Source organism: Mytilus edulis, chromosome 4 (assembly GCF_963676685.1).
Source record: "Mytilus edulis chromosome 4, xbMytEdul2.2, whole genome shotgun sequence".
Lineage (NCBI taxonomy): Eukaryota > Metazoa > Mollusca > Bivalvia > Mytilida > Mytilidae > Mytilus > Mytilus edulis.
The window spans coordinates 99,802,121-99,811,946 of record NC_092347.1 but is presented as its reverse complement, the minus strand read 5'-3'; the positions used below and the strand labels follow the sequence as shown (position 1 = coordinate 99,811,946).

Here is a 9,826-nt window from a genome sequence, read left to right as displayed (position 1 = left end):
ATGATACTCAAAGTAGGTACAACTACAACAGATCACATCCATGTCTAGATAAAGAAATATAACAAGTAAAACTTTTGATGTTATCGTTATAGGTCATCTGAAAGTGACGGGATAAAAATCAGAAAATCAAGCGTATGAACACAAAATCTGTGTCAGAACCGATATCCCAAAAGGCTTACATTGATACTTTAGTAATGTAATAACCCTAATCCTATCTCAAAGTTTGTGATTATGAATTTGACAGTCAATGCCCTTTCAAGTTTCATTAACTTTCTCTAGTTACTATATCTTTTACATTTAAGTCAGATTTCAGGCCATAAATCATCAAACATAACAAGTGTGACAATACCTAATTCTATTAAACAAATTGCCTTGTTTAACCTCATTCACACCTTATCATGTTAAGAGTAAGAGAAATGAAGGTGACAACCTGTCAGTGAAGTTATAAAAAAACATTAAATATATATATACACTTTTACTAAATAAATAGAATACAAATACACATCACTTTACATATCTCTTTATCAAGTTACAATGAACTTATGATATCTCTTGAAAATGTTAGACCCGGCCGTATTAGATCTTAAATACTATATGGATTAATATATCTAACAACAAGGTAAGAACAAAATTCAAAATTATGGACAAAAGGGTCAAATTAGCATCAGTGTAATCTTTGGTTTTAAGTTCTTTTTGTATCGGGATGTTATACTTAAAAAACGTTGAGGTTGTTAAAATAAAAAGGGACCTAAAGTTAAGCCAAATCCAAACGACAAACATAAGGTTTACTCATTTATTTCTTTATTATTGGTACAGAAAGATTCGTACCTTTAATGTGAACGATTTCCAGAGTTCTAAAGCAGCACGTTGCAATCTTACAATATTCGTATGTGCATGCCATTACTGTCTACTGGATTGGTGTAAATCAAGGAGTCCACCAGACAAAGTATAAGCACATTTGGTAGTAATAACAATAACGGTAGAGAATGTTATTGCCCAATATGCGTATTTTATCATTTAATTAACGTTTCGTCGATGATTCATGTGGTTGAAATATTTAAACATTCAAACTTCAAACATCATTTAAGAGCTAACCAAAGTTTAAGACATTTACAAAAATTAGTAAATCAAAGTCCTTTATTAGTTTCTCATTACCTAAAAGATTTCTCAAATTAAGTGATCCTTAGTCCCTTTGTCCAGAACTAAATGCTATTCAGATTTTATTTATGAATTTAATTTTGTCTGTTTTATTATTATTATTTTATAATCATATTTAATCAGATACCTATTAGCAGGTCGAAATACTATTGTTTTCTTTATTTGTGTGTTTCTCTGTCCTTTATGTGTTTTGTTTTCATTTATTTATACTGTAGTCCTCTCATGTAATGTTGTCCTTTTAGCGTTATATTTAACACTGCAATAAAAGCGCGAGGTTTGGCTAGCCACAAAACCAGGTTCAATCTAATATTTTTCTTAAAATGTCCTCTACCAAACAATGTTCATTCTTCTGTTGCTTCTCCCTCTGGTATTAAATTAATTAAATGAAAATGGTGGTTTAAACCTGCTTTATAGCGCTAAACCTCTCACTTGTATAACAGTCGCATCACATTCCATTGTATTTATAACGATGTGAGAACAAACAGACACAATAGATAAAACTGTCAAAATAGGAATACAACCATCATCACCTTGTCACAATTAACTATCCCTTCGGCACCTCGCGCCTATTTTAACTATGCCCTTGGTACCTCCCTCTCGTTTGACTATCCCCTTGGTACATTGCGCCTTATTCGACTATTCTCTTGTTACCCTCAGCATCTTTTGACCAACTCAATTGTACCTCGCGCCTCTTTCTATTGTTATTTCCGGCCTCTTTTGACTATCCCTCTAGTCGCTCCGGTTTCTTTTGACTATCTCCTTGGATTTGGGTTATTGTAGAGGCTACAACTTCAGTCTTCTCGTAATTGTATACTGTGAAAGGCTTCATTGGATCATGCCCAAAACTGCATGTCGCTGGTTGTCAGAAAGTCCTGACATTTACTCAGATGTTTATTGCAGTTTGTTAACAATAAGGGCGGGAAAATTCATGACATTAGCCAAGCTTTAAATGACAAAATCGTGAAAATGGTGGGTATGTTGAAAAGTGGTGAACTCGGTTTATGTCCGTTCAAAATAACCCTTACTTCGCATTTGTTCCAAAAATTACTCAACCGTAAAATTGTGGACAATTGTCTTAAAAGTCATTTTCAACCAACTATACAAAGTTCTAATATAAATAAAATAAAAATTATAAGATTTTTTTGAAAAACAAAAGTGTTCCGTTTTCATAGGCACTCAGTATATATAATTACTTGACATTTTTAAGTCTCCCAAACAAAGTTTGGAGACTTATTGTTTTTGCTCAGTCCTTATTATTTTTATTATTCTTCTTCCCAAGGGCGTCACCCCACTTTGAAAACTTTTAAACGGTCAACATCCCCACCCCTAAACCATATATATTCTTGTATGAGACAATAAAACTAATCAAATGAAATTAAAGGGAAGTCTCTGGGGGGTTCCCCACACTCTTTTGTTTGAAAACTTGTTAATTGTCAACATCCCCACCCCTAAACCGTATGTATTCTTGTATGGGACAATAAAAAAAATCAAATGAATATGGGACAATAAAACAAATCAAATGAATATGGGACCATATGAATGGCGAGTTATGGGAGCTTTGTTTGTGAGACTTAGTAACAGCATCCTGTTACAATTACTTCTTGTTTGTATTATGATGACAGCTTCCGGTTAGAACTAGCCCCATTTGTTAGCACTCGTTTCATTAATCCATCTCGTTTTTGAGGATAGGGAAACAACCCACTCTCTTTTGGTGCTGACTACAACCTAAAACTTGCGGTCTAAAACATCACGATCCAGACTGATAATGTAATTAGCAATTAAACAATTTTATAATTTCATATGGGAAATGTTGGATACAGTGTTTAAAATTCAAAAGTTTGTTAGAATTAATTTCATATATAGACCGAGATTTAAAATCTGTAGAATTTCTAAGAATACAAAAATGGTTAATACCACTACTCGATTAAAATAATGTTGTCGTTATTTTCTAATTTATAATCGAACTATAACATAATGTCATTTAATAGAAGAATAACATAATGACGGGATCTTTTAAATTACAGAGTCACGTTATAAGAACCAAAGAAACACAAAAGTCACAAATACAGAACACACCAGTAAAAATGAAAGATAATACAAACACTTTGACGGGATGAATAAGTAGCGAGCCACGTCAAATGGATATCACGAAGCAATCCAAACAGTAAAAGGAATAATAATAATAGAACAAAGACAAATGAAAAAAACAATATAACACGTTGTTTAGATGATAAACAACATCAATACGAAGAATATATACACCAAGACCATTCTGTATTCTTTGTGAAATTGATACGGAATATTTATCAACAAAGTCTGGATACCTTCCGATGATTTTTTTTAGGAAATATTATAATAAAAAAATACCAACGAGATCGTTTAGCAGCTTTTGGTATTCATTAACCTTATGATAGTTTGTCTCCATAGTTAATTACACGATGCGGGTTAGAGTCTATTTCAAACTTAACCACCACTACTTTCATAGCATAGAATGTTATCTACCGGTGTTTGTTTTGGTTATATACATGTTATTTGTCCCTTTACTGTGTATACATCAAATGATGTCCAAATACAAATATAAGTCTTTTTTGTAATCACTACTTTTTGTAGTATAGATGTCTTTACCTATACCTTAGCATTTAAGCAGGCTCGAATGTACAAAATTATCATCTAAAATTGAAACAAATTTTATTTATAACACCTATTTTGCAGAAGATCTTTTTAAATGACGTGGGAGACTAAACCAGCAAACTCCATGAAACCGGAAAACACAAGGTCTAAAATCAACATTAAGAAGACAAAAATTATGTAAGTAAAAACCATATAGAAGAGGAACAGTGTCAATTGAAGGAGAAGATATTAAAGAGGTAGACCAACTTACTTATTTACGAAGCATCATGAATAGAACAAGTGAGAAAGATGCAGACATCAGGACAAGAATAAGTAAAGCTCGACAAGCATTTTCTATCTGAAGTCTGTTTGGATATCTACAGCATTTACAGAAAACACCAAAATCCGAACACCAATTTAAAATCAGTCCTTTTTTATGGAGCAGAAACCTGGAGACTTATAGCAGTGGTACAACATCAAAACCACGTTTTTATCAACAAATGCCAGCGCAAAATTTGTAAGTTTTGGTGGCCAGAAACAATTAGTAACAAATGCTTCTGGGAAGGAACCAACCAGGAACTAGCAATCAAGCAGCTAAAAAGAAGAACATGGCAATTGATTGGGCACACTTTGAGAAAACCTGTAGGTACCATCACTAGACAGGCATTAGAATGTAACCCCCAATGACATACGAGACCGGGAGACCATTTTACAGCTGAAGAAGATCAAGGTACAAGGAGCTGGAGGAGATTGGATATCCATGGAGCGAACAAAAAAAATAGTTCAAAATAGAGTATAGTGGAAAGCGACTGTGGCAGCTCTATGTTCCACAAGGAATGAAGAGGATTACGTACGTAGTTAAGTTAGTCTATTAGTTATTGCGTTATGATATGGTACAAAATTCAACCCAAAACACCAATTCGTTTTGGCCTCAGACGACTTTTACAATGTTTATATTATGTTTGAAAAAGCTCCAAACTATCTCCCTTTTTAAGCCTCGGTCACACCGTATCTGATAGCACGAACGGACGTCTAACGGTTGAAAATAAAAGTTGTCCGTTGACAAAATGTTATCCGTTGAGAGTCCGTTGATGTACTGACCAAATAAAAAGGGCACGTAACGAATGCATAACGGACACTCAACATATATGCAACGTACGAGAAACGGAAACGTACCGGACAAAATGGATGTCGAACGTACATCCAACGGACGAGTATCGCATAAACGGACACCCATCGGAGGCGTATCGGATAAAACGGAGGAACAAGATATACAGAAAAAAAGGCAACAATAATAATACATATAAATCGCATAAATATTCAAATAAAGGTAACATTAGTATACCGCTGTTCAAAACTCGTAAATCGATGGACAAAACACACAAAATCGCGGTAACCAACTAAAACTGAGGGAAACGCCAAAAGTTTCTAAATAAGAACTGCTTGATAGTGAGACGTGCCCTTACTATAAGATCGATTGTGAATAAAAGGAATTCATGAAACTCGAGAAATCTGACATACCAATAATTGGCATTTCTGACGCCAAATTTTCAAATGGCATTTATCCGTTTCAGATCAGTTCATCATCTGTTTTATCCGTTATACGTCCGGTAGAAGTTCGTTCCACATTCGTTCAACATTTGTTTTATCTATCAAACAGCTGGTAGACGTCCGTTGGTGAATTTGTCTACCAGACCTCCAACGGATGAAGTTACAGATACAAAACGGAAACTAAACGGACGAGTACCGTACAAAACGGATTCCTACCGGGGCGTTCAACGGACACATCATCCGTTGGACGTCCGTTCAAAGCTTCGAACATGCTCAAAATTTGCCAACGCACAAAACGGACGTCGACGGATAAAACGTACGCGAAACGGACATGAAACGGATATTGATGGACGTCTAACGGATAATAACGGACGTCTAACGGACATGAACTGATTGATAAAAAGTTATCCGTTCGGCATCAGTTCGAGATATCCGTTAAGGTGTGACCGAGGTTAAAAGATGTAAAATATCTATGTTCTTGCATTAACATTGAAACTATCTTTTTAAAATCATTGGTAGCCTATATTTTTTATTATTTTTTTCAAATAAGCTGTATCTAAACAATTGTAAAATTTAAGCTATTTCTGTAATTTAGTTCTTTTTTATTTCGATATTACCTGCATTTCTTCTATTAGTTCAACAGAAAAAAGTACCTTAACAAAATGAATGTTTCTATTTAAGGCAGATTGTGAGCTTAAATGAACGGTGAACCCATTATTTTTATTGTATTTTCTATTAAGTAATACTGTATGATAAATATAAAAAAAATAAGTTGTGGTATGATTGCCAATGAGATAACTCTTCACAAGAGACCAAAATGACACACAAATTAACAATTATAACTCACCGTATGGCCTTCAACAATTAGCAAAGCCAAACGCCAAGACGGCAGAGTCAGCCATAAAAGACCACGAAATAAAAATGTAAAACAATTCAAACGAGAAAACTTACAGCCTTATTTATTTACAGAAAATGAACGAAAGCAATTATGTATTAAATAAACAAACGACAACCACTGAATAACAATCTCCTGATTTTGGACCAGCACAAACATAGAAAATGTGACGGGGTTAAACATGTTAGGGGGATATCAACCTTCATCATAACCTGGGACAGTAGTGTAACAGTACAACATAGGAACGAACTATCAAAATTAATTTGAAAAAAGGCTTAACCCAACAGATGGATAAAAATACAAGTGAACGAGGACGGGTACTTGTACATCGAAACAACAAAAAGACAATAGGTATAAATCTGAAATTACTCGCAGTTAACTGACAGCTAGTTCAAAGCCACTAACAACTAACAAAAACTAGTAAAGACGTCATAAACAGTCAGAAAAACATAACCTTGTACAATGCCAAGATGCAGGTATCGAGAGATTGTAGATCTATGAATGTGTATATGCATATAAAATACAAGTAATATTTAAATTGGTTTCAATTTACTAATAACAATCAATATTTATACCAATAAATAGTTATCAAAGGTACTAGAATTACAATTTAATACGCCAGACGCGCGTTTCGTCTACATAAGACTCATCAGTGACGCTCTGATCAAAATAGTTATAAAGCCAAACAAGTACAAAGTGGAAGAGCATTCAGCACCCATAATTCTAAAAAGTTGTGCTAAATACGGCTATTAATGGTAATCTATTCCAGGAGTAAGAGCAACCTTAGTTTTTAAGTTTTGTAAACAGAAAATTTATAAAAATGACCATTTATATGATATTCATGTCAACACCAAAGTGCTGACTACTGGGCTACCAGCAGTGGCATCGACCCAGTGGTGTAAATAGTTATCAAAGGTACTAGGATTATAATTTAATAAGCCAAACGCGCGTTTTGTCTACATAAGACTTAATATAAAAATAATATTTAATGATCTTATTAGAGTGTTGAATTGGTGACCTTTTAGAATAAGTTTATTTAAAGGATCGACAAGTTTATCATTTAACAAAAAAGTTCATTTATAGAAAAATATAGCGAAATCGTATATTTAGGGCAAAAAATGGATTTAAACCCTCCAGCCCCCTTAAGTCCCCTGTAATTATACAATTACCATGAGTACGTGTACGGTAGTATGGATTTAAATTAAACGGTGTATTTATTTCATTCTTATAACGTTAAATAGATTAATTAGATTCATTGTTGATGCCTTATGTGTTCAGGAACGTGAAGAGGATTAAGAAAGTAAGTAAGATTCATTAGATGGTAAGTAAACATAAAATAAACATTGATCCATATGATTCGTTTGTTTTGGTTTAGTACCATCCATTATCTGAATTATTATCACATATTTCATTGACGAAAATCTGAGGTGAAGTTAATATGTATAACATTGGAATGCCATTCTTACTATGATTTGTATTATACCGTATGGGTTATGCATCAGCTTTACTTATATAATTGTACCTGTTTTCTATTCAGATATAACACACAATGTCCTATTACAGTTTACTAAAACAAAAAGAAGAAGACATGACACCCCTGACCTTCCATGCTACTATAACCTAGTAGAGGTCGGTCATTTACAAACGTATCAACCGTATCGTATCCGTTGACGTATCCGCATCTGCAGATATATCAAGAACTATTATGTGATCCCGAGCTTATTAATAAGACCATACTTCATTTAAAAAAAACTAATTGGAATCTCTTCGAAACAATCAAACATACACTTTCAATATTTGTGATAGTGGTGTTTTGTAAAAAAAAAGGGGGGTTATATCAACTACTTTTACATGCCCTTAACAAGGAGCCAATGTAGGGCAGGTACACGAATATCGTACACAATCTTTTAATAATCTAGTTAAAAAATATTTCAAGATCTCAGATGAATAAACACCCCAAAAAAATCAAATGTACTACTTATATACATGTAAGGAACTTTGAATATTGTTCATTTGCGATTTTATCATAAAAGGTAATAGAAAGTACTGAGTATCACTCTATTTGTCAATTAACAATTTGGTTCTACGTGAGCACAAGTTCATACACAAACAAACGATGTTACCGTATTTACTCCTATCATGCCTGTAAACTGTTCCAACTTTCCGGAATATCTTTAAAAGTAGGGTTACATATTCCACAAAAACTCGATATTTCCTTATTGTTTTGTAAATTTCTGCATTAGAAATCAATCAGTCACCCATTTGCATTATTGAAAGTACATAAAATGAAAGCTCGGGATCATATACTGTTTTGGTATATCTGCAGATGCGGATACGTCAACGTATATGATACAGTTGATACGTCTTTAAATGACCGACCTCTAATAGAGCATGTGCATTATTCACGTATCTGGATACGTACACGGATCGACGTATACGTATCGGACATATTTGTTGATTGAGATCGGGGTTAAATCATTATTGTAAACAAATCTGTCCGATACGTACACGTCGATCCGTGCACGTATCCAGATACGTGAATAATGCAAATGCTCTAATACTAGACACAAACAACAAAATAAGTAACACATTCAGAAATTATACAACAATTCAAATATTAGTTTTATTTACTAGTATCATTAAAATGTTTAGTTATGGCCTTGCTTTTGGTCGCTTGTACCAACAGTGACACGTTGGTAGCATTCCTAGTTACTAAGTCAGCGTTTACAATCTACATGTATCGGTTTCACACTCTAAATTCAGATTGGCAAACACATATTGCGAACTATTGCGAGATGTACAATTGAACAATGTCTACTGTGATAACTTTCGGACTTTTTAGTTTGAAAATCGGAAGCGTAATAGTAGTATAATTGCTATATAGTATAAGGGAAACTCGCCAAAAAGAAACACTTGGCAAGAACATGATGATTTCAACCTTCCCATTTCGTAAAAATGAACTTGCAAAAAATGATGACCCACCGTTAAACCCGGTGCGTTAAGAATTTCTGTGCGCTTACATGGTTGTACAGCTGCAGCTAAAGTGTGGGACTGACTATAAGTTATTCTGTTAGGAGATTTCACTTTAACGCTATCTCGGGTAAAGTGTTAGACTGACAATAAGTTATTCTTTTAGGAGATTTCACTGTAACGCTATCTCAGGTAAAGTGTTAGACTGATTATAAGTTGTTCTGTTAGGAGATTTCACTGTAACGCTATTTCGGGTAAAGTGTTAGACTGATTATAACTAGTTCTGTTAGGAGATTTCACTGTAACGCTATCTCGTGTAAATTGTGGGACTGACTTTTAGTAATTGTTTTAGGCTATTTCACTGTAATGCTATCAAGGGTGATGTGTGTGACTAAGTATAAGTTATTCTGATAGGAGATTTCATTGTAATGCTATCTAGTGTGATGTGTGTGACTAAGTTTAAGTTATTCTGATAGGAGATTTCACTGTAACGCTATCTAGGGTGAAGTGTTAGACTGATTATAAGTTGTTCTGTTAGGAGATTTCACTGTAACGCTATCTCGTGTAAAGTGTGGGACTGACTATAAGTTATTCTTTTATGCGATTTCACTGTAACGCTATCTCGGGTAAAATGTGAGACTG

At 33.9% G+C, this 9,826-nt stretch overlaps 1 long non-coding RNA gene across 1 annotated transcript; it reads left to right on the top strand.

Moving 5' to 3' along the window:
• The first annotated feature begins 501 nt into the window (after nt 1-501).
• LOC139518595 (uncharacterized) lies at nt 502-7,722 on the top strand. Its single transcript, XR_011663424.1, has 3 exons — nt 502-619; nt 3,871-4,618; nt 6,289-7,722. It is a non-coding gene; the product is annotated as an uncharacterized lncRNA (long non-coding RNA).
• Nucleotides 7,723-9,826: the final 2,104 nt, after the last annotated feature.